This window comes from Dasypus novemcinctus, chromosome 1 (assembly GCF_030445035.2).
Source record: "Dasypus novemcinctus isolate mDasNov1 chromosome 1, mDasNov1.1.hap2, whole genome shotgun sequence".
NCBI lineage: Eukaryota > Metazoa > Chordata > Mammalia > Cingulata > Dasypodidae > Dasypus > Dasypus novemcinctus.
This window is the reverse complement of record NC_080673.1, coordinates 187,402,830-187,422,871: the sequence shown is the minus strand read 5'-3', so window position 1 is coordinate 187,422,871 and position 20,042 is coordinate 187,402,830. Positions and strand designations below refer to the sequence as shown.

Genomic DNA, 20,042 nt, shown 5'->3' with positions numbered 1-20,042 from the left:
AACTTGTATTTAACAAAAGTGGATATACAAATTTATGTGTGTGTGTGATGTGATACTATGTTAGTCCAAAGAAATTGTTTTTATGCCAATAATATCATCCAATCTTAAAGTGGACATTTTCTGCATACACAAAAATTTTTGTTTTAGCATGCTATATACAAGCTGCAGTTCAACATATTGAAAATGTGATGATAAGACAGGGCTTATGCTCTCCTCTGCCTATAAGAAAAATTTCCAGAATTTCATATTATTTTCCTTTAAAAAGCCATTTGCTCTAGTAATAAAATATATTTATTAAAATATAATTCAAAACTAATTATCTCAGAAGTGTAGTTTGCCTGAAAACTCACCTTCCATAGGCAAGGTCTATTACTTCCTTACTTGACTAAAAACATGCACAATTTTAGGTTTCATGGGCTTTTGTCCTTCCCCTTTTAGATATTTCTGAGAAATTAAAGGGGCAAGAATTTGCAGAAAGGTACAGAAATTTATCTTTATATTTTTGAGGTAAAAACAAGGAAGTCAACACATTTAGTGTTAGTGACAAAGAGCAAGTCTGGAGCACCTACAGTTGAAAAGCAGAATATACTTTCTCCCAGTTTTACAATTTGATTAAACTATGGAAACAGGAGTATTTTTCTCATATTAAATACCTAAGCCAGTTGCTTTTTCTGCAACTTTCTGAAAAGTGAGATTCATGAATTCTTCAGTTGTAAATGTCCAATTTGTAAATGAAGCCAAGAGAACTATGTACCACCAACTATTCTAGAATGGTAGAACATCAATACCCTCCCCCAACTCCAACCCCCAAATAAAAGCATTTGCCAACATCCCAGGGAGGCTGCTTAACTCCTGCTTAACTCCTGGGAAGACACGTAAATCATATTTGCTTAAATATATATATATATATACCTGCAAACATCAATGCATTTTTAGCATTCTCGCAGGGGTCAAAGTAAAACCAAAAGATCAAGGGAGGAGTGGGGGAAATGTTGAATCATTCTGGCCTCCCCATGATTAGTGTATCACTTTAGTCACAGAACAAAATGCAGTGATCTTTTAAGTAGATTTCCTTTTTCAGTGGGTCATTTGTTGCCCAAGTTGATGACAGCAGGAACTTTTAAGAGCCATACTTATGAAGTCTGTATTCAGTAATCACATGCATTCACTCTTAAGACAAAAAACTAACTAAAAATGAAAAAAATATATTCAGTACCAGAGATTAAATAACTTTGTGTAGTCTCTTGAAGTAAATTTTGATTCCCTAAGAAGTTTAATTGCTTTCAGTTGCCATTTATATATATATATATATATAAATATATATACATAAGTATATACATATTTGTGTATATGTGTGTGTGTTTGTATATGTTATCCTGTGATTCTACTAATGGTTCCTCTGCTGAGGTAAAGATCTAGGACCACAAAAGCCTTGTGTCCCCATGAACAGTGGCTCTAATGCTGCAGAAAGGTCACAAATAGGCAGTCTGATCCTGCTCCCCTTCATTGATCTGGACTATGCATGGCTTTATTTTTAGTGGTTATCCTTTTGGGATCTTGCTCCTGCAAATTCCAAATAGACTCCCCTTCTTTAGTGTGATACACAATAGCAGCCCTCAGGTCAAAAGAACCCAGGCTATAATTCCTTTTTTAGGTCTCTCTGGTGTTTCTGTTCTTTGACAGAGCCTAATAAAGTGTTCATAGGAGAGGCCATAGGATTTTGGTTTTCTATCTCATGGTCTTTTGAAAGAAACTAAAGCACCTTGACTACCTGTGTCTGCCTTTTGCTGGTCACTTACATGACTGAGTTCCAAGGATAAGGCTCCACTCTCACTAGTAGTCCCAGGTTTTAGAATGCTTCCCACAACATGAGGACTAGTCCGTTTTTCTAACTCATAAGCATGGGGAAACACAAGCTGCTCAGTTTCAGAGGGGCTTACTTCAGTTCCCCATGAAACCAAAGTAGCAGTATATTCCCCTTGAAGTATTACATGCATGACTTTGTAATCTGATGACTTCCCCGATAACAGTCTCAGGGCCAGCCTGGGCTCATTTATAAATGATAAACCCCGCTGCTTCTGGAAAATATTTCCCCAGTTTTATTGATCCACTTGTGTTGTGTTCAACAGCACAGTTTGCACAATTAAAGGGCAGATAAAAAGACTAGACTTAATTTGTTCAACAGCTGATGAAGTTTAACTCATGCTGGAGAAATGAGTCAGTCCCAGTAGAGATGGGTGTTAGAGCAGCAGCAGCAGCAGTCAGCAGTGGCTGGCTCCCTGGAAAATACTAACTTACATCAGTCCCTGCTAAAATAGATGCTTTAGAAGAACTGGCAGAAACAGATTTCAGCACAGACATAGGGATCTGAGATAACTGACTTGAAGAATGGGTCTGAATTTCCCCAGTAGATGACAAAGAGGATGAAATGAGGATAGAGACAAAGAATTCTGAACAATGTAGTTGAGGTTTTCCTTAACTTTGCTTGCATAACATATTTTAGGAATGATTTTAGCACTGTTTTTGTCTACTGGAAAACTGAAGGTGGTTTCAAAAGGGTCCATGGGTCCTCCTTGGAGGCTACAGCTGAAGAATGCTTTCTTTGGGCTGATCATAAAACTTTTGCTGCGCATACCAGATTTAATATCAGAGCTATTCCGCATTGCCTGCGGTGGATTTTCCTCAGCTTATTCCTCCAAGCCCAGTTTCATACTTCAAATGGGCTTAAAACCATCTACTCCATTTCCCTTTTGTTCACTACAGTTAGGTTTGAAAGTTTCAACCCCTATTTTAAGGCTGGACTCCAGCCTTAAAATTGTTGCACTATTTTTTGCCCTGCACTAAATTAAGGTTTTCACTATTGCACCTAGCTTTCCTTTTTTTAGGAGGGAATGTCCACTCTCAGATCCACTACCATAATGATCTGCCCCTTTGCCCATATAATCATTAATAATATAGCAGAATTATTTGTTGCAACGCCAACCAAAGAGCCTTCAGTCCTTAGCAGAGGTACTCTCAAGCAATTAGCTGGTTAACAAAAGGAATAATAAAAATACATTAAGTGATAATTGCCATTATAACCCACCATCTCTAAGAAATACTGGCAGATGCCTAGACAAGGATGAGGTTTTTCCCTATGTATTATTACTTTAAAAAATTATTGAAGTATATGACTCATACATAAACATACATAAACAATAGGTGTATAGTAATAGTTGTGAACTTACAAAACAAACATACATAGCATCATACAGGACTCTCTTAACTCACTCTAACACCAATACCGTGCATTGCTGTTAAACATTTTAAACTAATGATTAAAGAGCATTGTCAAATGAACATACATAAACAATAAATATATGGTAAAAGTTGTGGCCTTACAAAGCAAACACACATAACATGATACAGGGGTCCCATACATCAAACATCCACCAACATTTTGCATTTTTGTGAGACATTTGTTACAGATTATAATATAACAATATAAATATAAATATTGTCAAAATCTTACTACTAATTATAGTCCTTATCTTATGTTTGGTGTATTTTTACCCCAACCCGCCCTATTATTATTTTTTAAATACATTTTTTTATGGCAGAAGTTGTAAACTTATAAACAAATCATGCACATATGCAGAATTCCTAAGCAATACCCCTCTATCAACACTCCACACCATGGTGGAACACTTGCTACAGATAAAATAGTATCATCTGATTGTTACCACGTCCATAGTGTACATTTCACACACATTCTCCATACTGCCCCATTATCAACACAGTACATCTTTGGCACAGATGCACGAATATTACCGTATTGCTGTTAACCATAGTCCATAGGTCACTCCAGTTGTATTTTTCCCATGTTTCTCCACATTGTCATCACCCTGCAGTAGTGATGTGCATTTGCTCTAGCTCACAAAGGACACTCTTGCATCTGTACCATCAACTACAATTCTCATCCACCTCTTGATTTAATGTGCTATTCAATCCCTAGATTATTCTTTAGCATTCTGTCAGTTGGCATTTACATCCCTAGTCTACCATTTTCAGTCACATCCCCATTTATAAACTAGCTGTTGCTTACTATTTGTTACCATCCACTCTACACATATCCACACTTTCACAGTAAAGTTAATTAAAACTTCTACATACATTAAACACCCATAGTCCATTTCAGTCCTCCTCTTATTTCCTTTAAGAATCCAACTACCACCAGGGATTGAAGATATTTTCCTGCAATTTCTTCTAGAAGCTTTATAGTTCTTGCTTTTATATTTAGGTTTTTGATCCATTTTGAGTTAATTTTTGGATAAGGTGAGATAGGGGTCCTCTTTCCTTCTTTTTGGCTATGGATATCCAGTTCTTTCAACACCATTTGTTGAATAGACTGTTCCGCCCAAACTGTGTGGGTTTGACGGGTTAGTCAAAAATCACTTGACCGTACATGTGAGGGTCTGTTTCTAAACTATAAATTTGGTTCCATTGATCTATGTCTCTGTCTTTATGCCAGTACAATGCAGCTTTTACCACTATAGCCAGGTAATATAATTTCAAGTCTAGATATGAGAGTTCCCTTTTCTTTTTTAAGATGTTTCTGGCTACCCTTACCCTTTCAAATAAATTTGAATATCGTGTTTTCAATTGAAAAAAAAATGCTGGTGGAATTTTTATCAGGATTGCATTGAATCTGTAAGTCAATCTGAGTAGAAGTGAGTCTTTATGATATTTAGTCTTCCAATCCATGAGCATGGAATGTTCTTCCAGTTATTTAAGCCTTTTTAAAAATTTCTTTTAACATTGAGTTGCAGTTTTCTGAATACAAGTGCTGTACATCATTGGTTAAGTTAATTCCTAATTGAGTTTTATCTGTCATATTTTATTTTCCCCAATCTTTTGACAATTTTAGTTACTTTTATATTTTAATCTTCATTTCTAAACTCTCTCCCAGCCTTTCTCTCCTGTCTTTTCTTTTCAGGCTCTAGCATACCCTTTAGCATTTCCTGAAAATCTGTTCTCTTGGGTAAAAATTCTCTCAGTTTCTGTTTATCTGTGAATATTCTGATCTCTCCCTCATTTTTGAAAGACAATCTTGCTGGATATAAGATTCTTTGCTGGACATTTTTCTCTTGTAGTATCTTAATTATACCACACCAGTGTCTTCTTGCCTCCACTGTTTCTGGTGAGAAATTAGCACTTAATCTTATTGGGTATCCCTTATATGTTATGCATTGCTTTTCTCTTGCTGTTCTCAGAATTCTCTCTTTGTCTTTGGCATTTGATATTCTGATCAGTATGTGTCTCAGAGTTGGTCTATTTGAATTTTTTCAGATGGGAGTACATTGTGCTTCCTAGACATGGATATCTATGTCCCTCAATAGGGTTGGGAAATTTTATCCCATTATTTCTTCAAATATTCCTCTGCCCTGTTCCCTTCTCTTGTCCTTCTGGGACACCCTTGACATGTATGTTTGCATGTCTTTTGCTGTCTTTAAGTTCCCTGAGACTTTGTTCAATTTTTTCCATTCTTCATCTGTTCTTTCGTATGTTCAATTTCAGAAGCCATTTCTTCAAGCTCACCAATTCTCTCTTCTGCCTTCTCAAATCTGCTATTATATGATTGCAATGTTTTTTTAAAATTTCATTTATTGCACCTTCCATTCCCTTAAGAGCTGATATTTTTCTATGCATGCTTTCAAATTCTTCTTTGTGCTCACCTAGTGTCTTCTTAATATCCATAATTTCTTTAGCCATTTCATTGAATTTATTATAGAGATTTGTTTGAACATTTATGATTAGTTGTCTCAACTGCATTGTGTCATCTGGAGGCTTATCTTGTTCTTTTGACTGGGCCATAGCTTCCTGTTTCTTGGTGTGGATTGTAATTTTTGTTAGTGTCTTGTCACCTGGCTTACTAGAGTATTTATTCTGGGTGCAGTTTTTTCTCTTTAGTTTAAGGCTTCCTGCCCTTTCTCCCTTGCTGGTTGTGCAGTCGGAGCTAAGGATGCAATTGGTGTTATAAGCTGTGGAGGCTCATGCTGTCATCATTGCCCCAGGGACCAATGAAGCTTCTCCCAACTTTCTCCTCTGCCAGGGGTAGGACAGAGTCACAGCTGTGTGGAATAATCCAAGTTGTACAGGCCTAGATACTAGTTGCCCAGAGAGACTGATGAAGCTTCACACCCTTTTCTCCCCTGCCTGGGGCAGGGATGGAGCTGCAGGTGTAGGCAGCAATCTGTGCAGTGTAGGTCCAAGATGACCGCAGTTGCCCCAGTAGACTTCCGATTATTCAGTCTGTGCCAACCAAATGTACCTGCAGTTACCTGTATAGGCTGGTGCAGGGTTCACCAGCCTCCTCCCTGCCAGAGGTGGGGCTGAAGCCTAGGCTAGGGCTACAGGCCAATCTGGGTCAAAGAAACCAGTTCTTACCATCACTGTGATTTTTGTTCCTGCCTTCCCCTCAGGCTGGGGGTGGAGTCAAAATGGTAGCCACTGGCCTCTTTCTGACTTTGACAGATTCACACCCTAGCTGTTCCTACCGTTATACCTTAGCAAGCTGAGTCTACTGATCAGTAGCCAAAATCAGTGGCCAACCGTCTCCTCCTCCCCTGTTTTTGGAAATGGAGTTTTTAATTACATCCACAGAATAGCTCCTGGGGTGGCCTGTACTGCCAAAACAGGCTAGTCACTGGCCTCCATGGCTTGGCCAGTAATTTCCTGGAGAGGCTGGTACAGGTCCCCCCAACTTTCTCCATCCCAGAGGTGGGGCTGGGGTCTAGGCTAGAGCTGCAATCTGATCTGGATGGATAGAAGCCAGTTCCCACCAGCACCGGGATTTTCAATCCACCCGTTTCCCTCGTGCCAGGCATAGAGTTAAGGTGGAGACTCCTGACCTCTTTCTGACTTGGACAGACTAAAAATTCAGCCATTCTCAGAATTATACTTTAGCCCACTGAATTTACTCATCAGTAGCTGAAGTTGGTGCCCACCCGTCTCTTCCTTCTCCATTTTGGGGAAGTGGAGCTGGGGTCTAGGCTAGAGCTGCAGTCTGACCTGGATGGATAGAAGCCAGTTCCCACCAGCACCGGGATTTTCAATCCACCCCTTTCCCTCGTGCCAGGCATAGAGTTAAGGTGGAGACTCCTGACCTCTTTCTGACTTGGACAGACTAAAAATTCAGCCGTTCTCAGAATTATACTTTAGCCCACTGAATTTACTCATCAGTAGCTGAAGTTGGTGCCCACCCGTCTCTTCCTTCTCCATTTTGGGGAAGTGGCGCTTTCAATTCCAGCCGAGGAACAGCTCCTGAGGTGGCTTGTGCCTCCAGTGGAGTATGGGCACTCGCCTCTGGGGCGTGGCTCGCTGTACTGATGAATCATCTCTGCAGATGGGCAGTCTCCTCCTTCCATTCCTTCAAGAATGTGGCAGGATGCTCTTCTGGTCTCCTGGAGCCCCCAAACAGGTGTTTCAGCTAGCTCCAGAGAGCTCTGGGTATTTGCTACCTACCCTGTAGCAGGAGATCCTTACTCCACCGCCATCTTGCTAGTTGTATCCAGTATTGTTACTTTTTATTTGTCCATAATAGTATTTGTAATTAATAATAAGCCCCTGCAGCATCTGGATTCTGCATTTGTAATGTGGAAGTACTTCTCCACATTTAAATTTAGAAACATAGCAGACCTAGTGGAACTAATGATTTTTTCATTCTTCCTGAACCTGCCAAGCATCTCTTACTATGAGCCTGATGCCATGCAAAGCACTAAGAATAGAGATAAGAGTCTTCTCCCCAATGAAACCAATGCTATAGTAGGGGAGCTGAAAACCAGGGACCAGATGGTTATGATACAATTGGTTAACTTCTCAGTTAAAATCCTGAACTCAGTGTTCCAGGGCACAAAAGAAATATGTATCTCTCTTGGAGTTAGGATGAAAGGGCAGTAAGGAAAGTGTTCCAGAAAAAGGTAATATTTGAGATGATTCTTGAAGGCGAAAAAAAAAAAAAATAGGCATACACTAGACCACAATCTAATTGGGAAAGCAAGAAGTAAAATATTATTGGAAAAGGGTTATATTGGATGGGCAGACTGAAAATACTGTAAGAAGGGAGAGACAAATCATAGGAAGCTACATGTAAGAAGTATCATTTTAGCTGTGTTTTGAAGTATGGATGAGAACTGTATAGTCCAAGGATAAAAGGCAAGTTATGTCAACTTTAAATTTTGCCCACATTCCCTAGCTGACTTTTATGCTACTGTTAACAAGGAAGTAATTACTTACTAAATACGTGTATTGCCCTCAAGAATGTCAGTTTCATGAAGGTATGAGCCAGGTATGATTTTGTTCACCCATACATAGCTATTATTGTCATAGTGCTTGCAATATAATGAATGTCTAATAGACATTTTAAAAGAATGAAAGAATGAATTAATTTCCAAAAGATGCTTAAAAAATGGCCAAGGTATTTTATAACATGTTCAAAGTTTGGTGACAAGACAATGTTATGTAGATTAAAAATAAAATTTGGATTTGGCTGTGGGAATTCAGAAAGATTAATAAGAGGGTGAAAAGAGCTTACTATTGGCAGATCAGGCAGAATATAGACTTGATGTTATAAAGATTATATGAGCTGGAAAATGACATAATGAAAAAGGTATATTAAAAGATTAGTCTGGTCCTCTGTGCCAGATGAATTGGTAGGGGAGGGAATGGAGTCAGGCAGGAGACCTAGGAAGCTGGGAACTCAGTCTAGTGAAAAGTGATGAGTTCTATTCTAAAGAGTTTTCAGTGGGGAGAGGAAAGGAATAGACATCAAGAAATCAATTGCTTTTCAATAGGATGGTATACACTTGATTTGGCAAATGAGACCAACTATGTAATTTGTGGGGCTCAGTGCAAATTGAAAATGCCAGGCCCTGTGTTAAAGCATATTAATAATTTCCAGAGGTGACAGGAAAACATTAAACCAAGTGTAGGTCCCTTCTTAACAAGGGTCTCTGGATGTCTGCATAGGCTTTGCACCTTAAAGCCATCCCTGTTGCAAGCAGTCCATGTTAAGTTAGGAAGGAATAGAACAAGGGAAGAAGGAAAGAAAGAGGGAAGGAGGGAAGGCACAAGAAAGGGTTCAGGGATTATATTTGACCATAAGCTCAAGTGGAGTGAGAACTACTCACAAATTCAAAACTATCTTTAGTTGTATGGTCTGCCAGGTCATTCATGGTCCATTCATATATAATCTCCACAGGTTATTGTTCTCTTAAATATCATGAGCTCATTCTTTTGTAGAGAAGGAAACTACACAATTATCTTGGACTAGTGCATCTCTTATAGAGAAAAATGGCCTCCATCCTTCCCTCAAAAAATAGCTCATAAAAGTTTAAGCTACACACATAAAGGCAATGTCCAATAAAGGAAAGTAAATATCCCATCATCCTACTAAATATTACTCAACTCAAAACCATTTGTGACCATGCACTAAGAAAAGAGTCCTCTAGACAAATAATCTTGCCTTTAGTTAAGGATTTCTCAAAGAACCAATTATATTTTGAGCTACCCTAAGGGATACCATGAAAAAGAAAAGAAAGATGTTTTGGGAGAGAATATTTTATTTCTATAAGGGAAAAACTTTACGCCAGTCTGATGTTAAAAAAGAAAATGGTCTACTCATGGAGATTTTTCTCATCTGTGTAAAGAAAAATTGTTAATGATTTTGAAATAGACCAAAAGTTACTCTGCCTAGCACACTCTTTTAGGGTACCTTGGACTTTCATTGTCTTTGAGTTATTTTTTGAACTTCGTAAATTGAAGACATCTGAAAGTAATGCAATTGAGTTTTGTCCATAGGAAGGCAAATTCGTTGCATCCAATGAGTTATTGCCCAGTGATGACTCCTTTAGCATCTATTTGTCAATTGTTTTCAGCATTCTTTATTTGCCTAAACATGCAGTACTTTGAATTTTCCTGTGAATGATTTGTAAGATCTTACAGCTTCCCTCATTAATTACAGCTAAGTAAAATCTTCTGGAAGTGTATTCATCTTACATTTGTATAGAGGCATCATTGTAACCTCTTTTAAAATGTATTTTTTAACACCTGGAAATATGTTATTTAAGTCAATGACCTATAAAGAACATTCTGAAAGAGGTTCCCAAATTTGCAAGTTTGGATTAGACTATCTCAAAGATATCCTCCAACTCTGATAATTTCCAATCTGTGAAGAACACTAATTGACAAAGAGAATATGTTATTCCAAGCTGGAATGATTTGAAAGATGGAGAGACCATTGGAAGCCTGCACAGCACAAAAACTGGTTTGGAAGTTATCTAATAAATGGATACAGACTTACTGACTCTGAAGTGATAAAGACAAGATCACTGAAACATGTACAGGAATAACAGGTTTGGGACTGAATTCTGGATGAGGAAATAAGACTGGAGATCTGATCTATGAGTCATCAATGAGCAGGGAAGAGTTGAACTATGATCATGAAGAACAGGCCAAGAGAAAGCAGAAAAAATGAGTAAAAGGATAAAGTTTGTACTTTCGAAATTCTTGGAGTTGGAGGGCAAAGGAAAGAATATGATTGATGGAAAGAAATGGAACTTAATACAAGGAGAGAGGTACTATTGATTAAATTAAATTATGAGAGTTCACTTACTTTTTACTGTAGAGATTGGGGCTACTTCTAGAGAAAAGAAAAACATATTTTATATGATTTTCCATCTTTATAACTGGATCATATATATCTTTATTTTCCCTCTTTAGCAATGTAGGAAAGCAAAAATTAATGACCAAATAATAATAGTACTCTACTATAAAACAAGTTGACTGTTCAATTGTCACAACCTTTTTAAATTCCTCGTTTTATTTTCACTAGTTTTCCTTAAACTAAATGGAGATAATGATTCATTGGCTGGGGTTTTGGAAAATCCAGTAAATTTTCACTACCTGGCAAAAGATTTTGTACAGTATTTTTTTTTTTTTGGCTTCTTTGGAAAGGAACTCTCAATAATTTTGTCATATAGTTGTTTACTTTAAGAATCCCCAAATCTAACCTCACCTCTCAATTCAACCACTTTACAATGCACATGTTTATAACACAGCTGCATCGTCCATTCCTGTCAATAAAAGTGTAATTGTATTTCTTATATCAAAGAAAATATGCCAGCACAATTGATAATTTTCATTTATGTGTAAGATTTCAGGAAGAGCTAAGGCATCATAGAAAGAAATTACTTAAAGAACTAGGTAACACATACTTAGGAAAAATTTTCATTGTTTGGGACAGGGAGGGAAGAAATGACAGTGTGTGATTAGGGTGCCTCTTAGTTTCTCTTCAAAGGGATGAGTTACATGGTGACATTGGACATCCACCGAAATGAGATGAAAAGGAAAGAAAAGTAAGAGCTGCCTGAAATCGCCACATTATAATTTGCCAAGAGTTCTGATCAGGGATGTCTAAATGCTTTTGACCTGCTCTTTTTGCCTTCTAGAATGCTGCATTGAGTACATCTTCACCTTGCATTTAAATGATTTTCATTTGCTTTAGAAAGTGAAAAAAAAAAGTCCTGCTCCTCTATTGGTATGTGTTTGTATACACACATCAGAACTGTAAAATCAAGAATGGAGTTCTTAACCATGGCTTCTGCTTCTGGGCAGAATGCCAGTGCTGGTTAACTTTACCCTCAAATTGCAGGAATTTACAATGGGATCCATTTATTATCTATCGCAGGACAAAGATAGTATGGGCACTTCCAGGTGGTTTTGTGACCTGGGAACTCTTGTGCTGAAAACCTGTCATTCCTTCCTCGACCTTAATTATAGTACTCAGATTCTGAGGATGCTGTCTGTACCACTCTTGCCACTATGGTCTCCAGACCTGGCAGCAACTCGACTAACCTCATCGTCATGAAAGGATTCATTATATTTCTCAGCTGTTATTTATTACCACTGTGTCTTTTGCACTGATCTCCAGGCCAGATCCCATTTTCCATCCTCCCCACAACCCCACAACACTTGGACTAGCTGGTGGTAGCTTCCAAACCTTGCTCAAGAGAACATTTTATTTGTACATCACGACAGACATGTGGTTTAGTTAGATTATGCCAAGATCTGAATTAGGGCAATTTATCCAATTCCCTGGTCCAAGAGATTTTTGAAATATCTAGTTCCAGTGCAGCACTAATGACATGTCAACAAAATGAGAAATAATGCAGGGAATTGTCTCTGAGTAGATCATTACCAAGATAGTTCATTTTAGCCAATGAACTTTTGTTTCTAGTGGCCCAAACGGAAAATAAGCATTTGTGTTCAAAGGGACTTTTAAAAACCTAAATACAGTGATTTGCTTACATACCATATCTTTGGGGCCTATAAGAGTGTACCCTGCTTTAGAATAGGCAAGAGGCTTGTGAGCCACTGAAGCAAAAATTCATAGGAAATGAAAGACATGATACCAAGTTTCTTGCAAGCTAAAGTAATTCCTCCTCAACAGCAACCATGTGAAGAAAGAAATTATGTTCAAGCTTTGTGTATGAAACTGAGCTCTGTGCTTTTTTATGTACTGCCTCATGGTATCCTCAGGGCTACACTGCATGCAAGGACACTGTATTAGTCAGCCAAAGGGGGGCTGATGCAAAATACTAGAAATCTGTTGGTTTTTATGAAGAGTATTTATTTGGGGTAGAAGTTTACAGTTACCAGGCCATAAAGTGTAAGTTAATTCCCTCACCAAAGTCTGTTGCCACATGTTGGAGCAAGATGGCTTCCGGTCTCAGTGAGGGTTCAGGCTTCGTCTTCCTCTTAAGGGTCCATGGTTCCAGCTCTTCTGATCTCAGCTGTAGGCTGGCATTTGGCTCATCTCTCTTCCTGGGGATTTTCTCTTTCCGGGCTCTGCTTGCTCCACAGAGCCAGCTGGAAGCTATCAGGTGAATGGCTAGGCTCTCTTCACTGTTGTATCTACCTGCCAAGGGGGCGGGGACTCAATATCCTACTGACTGTGGCTGAATCAAAGCCCTAATCTTAATTTAATCAAGTAAAAGTGAAACCTCTGAATCTAATGCAATCAAAGGATATCACAAGCCCAGAGGAACAGACCAGTTTACAAACATAGTCAGTATTTCTTTATGGAATTCATCAATAATATCAAACTGCCACAGATACTATTATACTTATTTCATAGATGTAGAAACAAACATTTTAATTTTTTAAAAAATGAGCTATCATCCAAAGTTGGGAAATATTTCAATCAAACAAAAACCCAAGAACCAAAACCAAACAAACCCAAGGAAGACAAGCATAGTAGTTCTGAGCAAAGAGTTTGGGTTCTGCTTAATGACTTCATGACTTGACCAACCCTTAACCTTTATGAGAATAATAGAATCAATCTATAGGGCTGATGGATGGACTCAATAAATGATATGCAACATGCTTTAGCCTGATGGCTTGGCAGAGGGTGAGGCTTCAGGAACTGCAAACCAGCAATAAAAATTATGAGAAGGGAAAATGTAAAAAGAGGGAAAAGATGGAGAGTAAAATTAAATAAATACATTATTACATAAATTAACTAAATATTAACTTTAAAATAACAGAGCAAAATATGGGTGAATATTTAATTTGATCTTAGGAAGGAATAATGTTACCTAAGCATAAAAGTAATGGAAGAAATCCTAAGACGTGGGGAAAAAATTGATAGCTCTATCTGCAAAAAATTTTAAAACTCTACACATCAGAACAAATCATGACCAGAAAGGAAAGGCAAGTCAAGAACATTTATCAGTACTAAGTACTTGCAGAAGTAGAAGGGGGAGTAATCAGAAAAGAGAAAGAATGCCATTTCTCCTCTCATGGTGTTTAGTGTTTAACCAGAAATTGGGCCATATTCACACAAAAAGAAAGTATAGAGAATATCATAAATATGCAAATATTAGAGGAAACTGACTATGTATGAATGTAACAAAACAAGTCATGCCAAGTGGAAACGGTGCTGGGCAATTCCTGGAGTTGAGTGCACCCCATTAAGGTATCCAGTTATGCAAGGAATCCTATAGTTTCCTTGACCTGATTTCCATGTTACCTGTTTCCCAGAATCCCCTGTTGGTCCCACATGGCTGGGCTTTGGGAGGTCATAGCAAGGTCTTATCTTTGAAGTTGTTCTTCTTTCCCGCTCATATTCAGAGTTTGGTTGGCTACTTCTCAGGAATGTTATGAAAGGGATCCCCACCTTAGATGAAGAAATGGACTTAATGATTGGGGTCATTGTTACCTGACAGACATTAGATCCTGGTCTCTTTTTAAAATTAATTTTTTTATTTTTATTTTTAAAAAAGCTTTATATTACATAAATGTTACATAAAAAATTATAGGGGATTCCCATATGCCCCACTCCCTCCCTCTCCCACACTTTCCCACATCAACAACATCTCTCATTAGCATGGTACATTTGTTACAATTGATGAACACATATTGAAGCATTGCTACTAACTATGGATTACAGTTTACATTACAGCTTGTAGTCTGTCTTGCACAATTTTGCAGGTTATGAAAAACATACAGTGGCCTGTATCCATTACTGCAATGTCATGCAGGACAATTCCAATGTCCTGAAAATGCTTACATATTACACTACTTCTTCCCTCTCCCATCCTTCAGAATTTCTGTCAAAAATAAGAGTTCTTCCATTACTAGAATAATAATGTCTATAGCAGAATAACAGTAAGCCCACTTCAGTCCATTGTTCATTCCACCTGGTCTCTTTTTATCTCACATAGAGGTCATAGTGTATTAGAATACAAACGGACCTTTCTAAATATGTCCACAGTAAGATAATATTTACACTAAGCTTTCACTAGTATGCTTTAAAATTTCTTCAATGCAGTTTTGCCTACAGTACCTTTTATGGTTCATAAACTAAGCTACTACATTTACAGTTTTATGTACATGACATTTACCTAGACACAGCTAACAATTTATAATCATCTGGTTTCTTGCTAGAATTATGTTCATATCCAAGTCTTCATTACTTTACCATTTGCACTTGTTTTTTGTTTTTTTTTTTTCCCTCCCCTAGCTCTGACTTATGAAATAAGCTTTCCTGTCTTGACAGGTTTACTATTTTTAAAATAAATATACCAAGGCCTGAGTTTAATGAAAAGAAGTTTGTTACCAATAACATTCAGACTTAAGAATTCTGCAGACTGTGATCTATAAAACTTCCATGGCAGTAGATTTCACAGGGTATACATTACAGGTGGTTTCAGCATAAGGATACACATGATTATGAACCTACCATGTGACTGATAATGTTTTCTTTAGCTCAGCCATCAAGTGATAAGACATAATCTTGATCTTGAATTGAAACATAAATCATAGTTGTAAGAAGTTACCCATGATATACCATAAGCACTGATAACCTTGAAAATCAATTGGTAAACACTAATAATGAATGTTTAAATATCTGAACTAGTGCTATGGGTGGATAGCCTGTCGATTTATGACATTAACAATGCTGGATGTTACTATTACCTGGGGAGTTTTAAAAACAATACTGATGTTCTGGTTGTAGATTAATTCTAATGTGTAGTCAGTGTTTAGAATCACTACCCTGATAAATAAAAAGGGTCAATAGTAGGAGATAAATGGCATGTCTTCTTAATACTCTGACTTAATCAAATTTTAATCAATCAATTTTGCCAAATAGCTTTGGCAAAAGCCATGAGATTTTCTTTGAGTGAAAGAAGCTTTGACAGAAATGGTTAATTTGTATCATTGAAAACTGAGAATTCTGGGTGCAAATGGACATATGAGCCTATCCTTTAGCATCTGTGATCACTCTGGAAATCCCTGATGAGCATCCCTCTTTAAAGATGCTGCACTATTTACTCTTAAGAAGAAGATTCTCATTCTCTTTCAAGTTACTTGGCAGGGGAATGTGAAATCTTTGGGGAATTTAGATACTGTACAGGTGAGTTTGTGGGAAGGTGATGGGAGTTTCTTGGCTTGCTTCTTTCTCAGTGTAACAACAAATGCTGTCATAGAAAAGTCTTTTCCCTAGTCCCAATTCCCCCCTGGAGGACCTTGTCACTGGAGCCTCAATGACTCAGAATAATTTGATATGCCTTGTTCTGTAATGAGTTGGCTGCTACTCTGATAACCATTGCTAAATACCTAATGAAATGAAAACTGTCTGTCTCCTCCAACCCCAGGCAGGCTTGTTGCCTCCCAGCCAAAAGAATATCCTGGAGGAAATTGCCCAGACTGAGTGTCTTCTTCAATAGTTCAAGTTAATAAAGATGCAAACTAATGACATTTTTTTTACAGTCTCGAGAGCCATGGCTTTTGTAGGGCTGCTGGCTTTTTTTTAGTATTAGATTAATAAAAACATCCATTAGCTATCTCTTCCAAGGCTTATCATTTTTAAAACTACCTCAGCAATTGGGCAACTGGAATAAAAACTAGAGTCTCAGTGCAGAAAGAGAACGCCATTTCTAGTAAATCAGAAATTGGTTACCATCTTTTCTGATCATGGTTCTTTCCATATAAAATTTTTTTTCGGATTCAGGAAGTGGTGTATTTACCAGGTTTCTTCTAAGAGACTGTCTGTGCTCTAAAATCAAGACAAGTTGAAATGTAACATTCACACTTGCTTTATCATAGCATTTTTGCTTTCATGCAAAAGGAACAGACTGGTTACCTTAAGTGGAAAAGAAATCAATTGGGTGGATTTTGTATAGTACATTGGTTTGATTAGAAGACCTGGCTTATAAACAAAAGACGGGAATCAGGGCACTTCTAAGAGTCTGAGTATCAAAAAACACTCAGTAAAGTTGTCGGACTGCCACAGTTGAAATAAGTGAGTTCTAAATATTCTCTCCCTCTTGGCTCTTGGTGGCAATGTGGTTCAGGGTCAGCAGGAACGAGAGCCTATTGTTTTGTTTTTGTTTTTTAGGGTTTTTATTTCTTTTTTCTTTTTCTTCTTCTTCATTTTCTTTTAATGTTACATTAAAAAAAATATGAGGTTCCCATATACCTCCCACTGCACCCACCCCACCCCTCCCACATCAACAACCTCTTCCATCATCGCAGCTCATCCACTGCACCTGGCGAATACATTCTGGAGCACCGCTGTACCACATGGACAGTGGTACACATTGTAGTCCACACTATCTCCCAGTCCACCCAATGGGCCACGGGAGGACACACAATGTCCAGCATCTGTCCTGGTAGCACCACCCAGGACAACTCCAAATCCTGAAAATGCCCACACACCATTACTCTTCTTTCTTCTTACCATCAGCAGCCACCATTGGCCACCCTCTCCACATCACTACTACAATTTCTTCCCTTACTAATCACAATAGTTCCCCAGCAGAACACCAGTAAGTCCACTCTAATCCATACTATATTCCTCCATCCTGTGGACCCTGGGATGGCTATGTCCAGTCCCCCTCTACATCAAGAGGGGCCTTAGATTCCACATGGATGATGGATGCAATTCTCCTGCTTGCAGCTGTAGGCACTCTTGGCTCCCTGGTGTGGTGGTTGGCCTTCTTCACCTCCCTGTCAGCTGGCCAGGGTAAGTCCAACAACTAGAGGGTAGGAGCCGCAAGTCTGCTGAGGCCCAGGGCTTGGCCATCACATGGACAGTCCAGAGATTCAGGTCTCCTGAATATACACCAACCCAAATGCCAACCACAGATCTGGTAAAAGTAACAGAAGAGGCATGTGTAGAAAGGTCACATCTAAGTCCAACTCCATCACACTCAGGAACACAAACTCCAAAATAGGGTCAGCTGACATGGCCCTGAACTCCAGAGCCATCTGCCACGACTATAGAACCTGTGGGTCTCAGCAGCCCTCAGGAGAACCAGCACCTGGGTTTCCATCTACCTTGGCTGTCTCTGGTACCTGCTGAGGCGTGTATAAGTGCAACCCCTCAGATGACCTCCCGATTCTCTTTTAGAAACTCATAGCCATGTAAACTCACTTGTCCTTTCCATTTTCCCCTTTTATCCAAGGTCAAAAAGCAGTTTTTAACACCTGATGTTACATGTAGGCTGAGATATTCTGCCAGTCTGAGTTGACCCCTTTATTCAAGGTCTTTTTCTAGTTACATCATCAGCTGGTGCTTGGTAGTAAACCCTCGGTGCCAGGGAGACTCATCCCTGGGGGTTATGTCCCATGCTGGGGGAAGACAATGCATCCACATGCTGAGTTTGGCTTAGAGAGTGGCCACATTTGAGAAACATGGAGGAGAGAGCCTATTGTTTTGAGAAAGTTGCATGTCTCATTGGCTCCAGGAAATAGTAAAGATAGGTACCTAAACCTAAAGCAATCACTATAACCAGGAGACTGAATCCTCTGGTTGAAAGAAGTCATAAGGAACAGAATCAACTCCACCTGAAATTCAGAGTATAAGAGTTGAGACGGGATGGTTTCCTGAGGAAGTTTTCAGAGAACTGTTACCAAAAGAAGAGTAAATGCATGCCAGGTTACCAAACCCTAATGTGCATTGGTCCACAAGATTGTCTTCACAAAGGTTTACAAGTAAGAATGAAAAGAAAAAGAAGGTCCCAGAAGCCCAGAACTCCATACATTTCCTTACTTCTTTCCTGGCCTCCCATTGTCACTAAGGCCCCCGACTCATCATCAAGAGCCAAGTCGTTGGAGTTTAGCTGAGTTTCGATTCTGCCGACCATATTGTGTAAGCCGTATGACTTGAGAAAAATGCCCAACCTCCAAAATCCAGGAGAAAATGAGATAACCTGAGCAAGCCACACAGTTTAAGTAGCCAGTAATCAAATATTTTTTAAGCACTTACTGTGTGCCAACCCTGAAATAAACACTTTATTAACTCTTTTAGCCTTCACTAAATCCTTTGATGAGGTACTATTATCTGCAATTTACAGATAGATAAACTGAGGCAGAAAGAGATTAAATACTTTGCACAAAGCAACATGGCTAATAAGCGCCAAAGGAGGAATATGAGCACTGATAGTCTAGATATAGAAGCTTTGCTTTTTTACCAGTTTGCTAAACTTCCTTTAATATCCAGTGTAGGGTGTAAAATATTAATTTCCTGTCCCCCCTCACACTCAGTATCACATGAATAATATTTGTTCCACCAAAGATGTGGCATATTTTAAGCTTTTAAATTAATAAGTCATGATTCTGAAAAACAAGGGATCCTAAATAACTTTTTTTGTTGATTGGATTTTAAATTGGGATATATATTGATTTCTGAGTAAAAGAATGTGCCATTTGGTTAATGTATCTGAGATGATATTGGACCAATTACTGCTTCATTCTATCTCTACATCTCTGCATCCACTTTCCCTCTCAATATAAAGAAGGGAAGAGTAAAAATAATACCTAATTCAGGCTTTTGGTATTAGACAATTTTACACTTTGAAAGGTAATCCATTTATGGAACAAAAGAGTCTTAAGTGAAACTGAACAAAAACAGAGAGAGGAGAGAGTAAGAAACACTTAACACTAATCTGGAAGTAATGAATATTCAGAAGATGAACTTTAGCTTCAGTTATAGAAAAAAACATCATAGCTCCTTTTCTCTGTTCACAGATGCATATACTGAGTCAAGTATATAAATGTTGGTTAATCATATTAACTTGCTGAGTTTTCTGTTTAAATAAGGTGAATCCATTTTAAAAGCAGGTGATTTTTTTTGTAATGTCCAAGGTTTTTGATTAGTTTAGCTTAGTTTAGTTTTTAAACATTTCTAGCTGTTTCATATACTTTTCTTCAACTGGTGATTTCTCAAAGATAGACCATGCTCCTTTCTCCCATTCACTTTTCCTTCTTTCTTTTGCAAATATTTATTGAGCACCTACTATGAATGGTACTTAGGCCTTGGGGAATAGTCTTAAAAGATCAGAAATAGACCTAACACAATTAACATGATGGGAGTTTTTCACTGATGCAATGATACTGACTGTTCTCTGACTATCCATGATACGTCCACCCCTCATTTCGCAATCCCCTTTACAGCTAGCAGGCAGGTGGGCCAAACAAAATAACTCTGGGAAGTGGAG

General features: G+C 38.3%; 1 protein-coding gene and 1 pseudogene across 3 annotated transcripts in view; both read right to left on the bottom strand.

Annotated features, from left to right (window-relative positions):
- The window catches only part of KCNIP4 (potassium voltage-gated channel interacting protein 4), a 1,217,739-nt gene that overhangs the window by 860,382 nt on the left and 337,315 nt on the right, over nt 1–20,042 (bottom strand). The gene's annotated exons all lie outside the window — the stretch shown is intronic.
- LOC139436293 (FMR1-interacting protein NUFIP2 pseudogene) lies at nt 1,504–2,951 on the bottom strand (annotated as a pseudogene).